Genomic DNA, 1,631 nt, shown 5'->3' with positions numbered 1-1,631 from the left:
AAAGAAGATGTACAAATGGCCAATAAGCTCTTGAAAAAATGCTCAACATCATTAGTCATTAGGGAAATGGAAACCAAAACCACAATGAGCTACAACTTTACACCCCTTAGGATGGCTTTCATAAAAAATATGGATAATAACAAATATTGGCAAGGATATGGGGAAATTGGAAACCGAGCACATTGCCGGTGGGAATGTAAAATGATGCAGCTGTTTTGGAAAATAGGCTGGCTGTTTGTCAAATGATTAAACTTAGAGTTACCATGTGACTAGAAATTCTGTTTCTAGGTATATACCCAAGAGAAATGAAAATCTATGTCTTCAATAAGTCTTGTATAAGAATGCTCATAGCAATTGTATTTGTAATAGCTAAAAATGGAAAATAACTCAAATGTCCATCAACAGGAAGTGGATAAGCAAATTGTGATATATATTCATACAAAGGAATGCTACTCAGCAATAAAAGGAATGAGCTACTGATATATGCAGAAACATGAGTGGATCTAGAAAAATGTTGAATGAAAGACCCAAAATAATATATATGGTATAACTCCATTTATATGAGGTCCAAGAACAGGTAAAACTAATCTATAGACATGAAAAAGTCGTTGCCTCAGTGGGAAGGAAGGGTGTTTGATTAGAAAGAGACGAGAGGGTGAAGGAACTTTCTGGAAACTTAGGTGCTAGTTATATGGGTGTGCACAATTGTCAAAACTCATTGAACTGAAACTTAACCAGTGCTCTTCACTTAAAAATAATGAAGATGATTTTTTAAATGTTGACTGCTTTTTCACTTCTGATGAGGAAAAAAAGCATCTACTGAACTTACAAGATCTGATATGTGTGAAGAGCTCTCCTATCCAAAAACATCTTTCCCCACCAGCTAAGAATGATTAGTTTCTCTTTTGATATAAAGCATTGAGAACTTTAAATAAAATGCTATATTAAATTTCCCTAAAGACTGTTTTAGCACAGGAATAATTTACGAGATTGGTTCTTCTTCTTAGCAAGGCATCTCAACCCACTATTGACTAAGGTGACCAAGTTAATCAAGGCCCCGTCCCTGGGCTTATAATCAAGTACATTTGTAAACCATAAATTTCCAAACTTCACTCCTTTCTTACAAAGTTTTGTGACAAAGTTATTTTTCCCTCTAACTTAGCTCAAAAAAGCAGGTGACTTCTATCTTAAAATCTAGAAACTAGTCTACGGCCATGCTACCCTTAACAAGCCTGATCCTGTCTGATCTTGGAAGCTAAGCAAGGTCTGGCCTGGTTAGTACTTGGATGGGAGACCACCTAGGAAGACCAGGTGCTGTAGGTGTTAAAAAAAAAAAAAAAGGGATTGTAAACTGACAAGGTCCTTGCAATCTGTGAGGTCAACCAAGGGTTGCTTCGCCTAAAAAAAAAAAAAATTAAAACTAAAAAGATAACAAAACCAATAAAACCATGATTACCATCTCCAAATCACTGAAATGAGCCACCAATCTTTACAAACTAAGTTTCCACTTTGGGTATCTCATTCTCATTTCCTCAGTTCTTTTTTTTTACCTCACCCCTCTGACCCAGCTTTATGCCTCATCACTTACCACTTATTGACCAGTTTAATGGCCCCAGAAAAGCTATGGGAAT

General features: G+C 36.0%; 1 pseudogene; it reads left to right on the top strand.

Moving 5' to 3' along the window:
* The first annotated feature begins 1,204 nt into the window (after positions 1-1,204).
* On the top strand, positions 1,205-1,323 carry LOC111745314 (annotated as a pseudogene).
* The last annotated feature ends 308 nt before the right edge of the window (positions 1,324-1,631 follow it).

The sequence above is a fragment of the Pteropus vampyrus genome, unplaced genomic scaffold (genome assembly GCF_000151845.1).
Source record: "Pteropus vampyrus isolate Shadow unplaced genomic scaffold, Pvam_2.0 Scaffold151, whole genome shotgun sequence".
Taxonomy (NCBI): Eukaryota; Metazoa; Chordata; class Mammalia; order Chiroptera; family Pteropodidae; genus Pteropus; species Pteropus vampyrus.
Note: the sequence above shows the minus strand (reverse complement) of the source record. Positions and strands in the feature narration are given on the sequence as shown.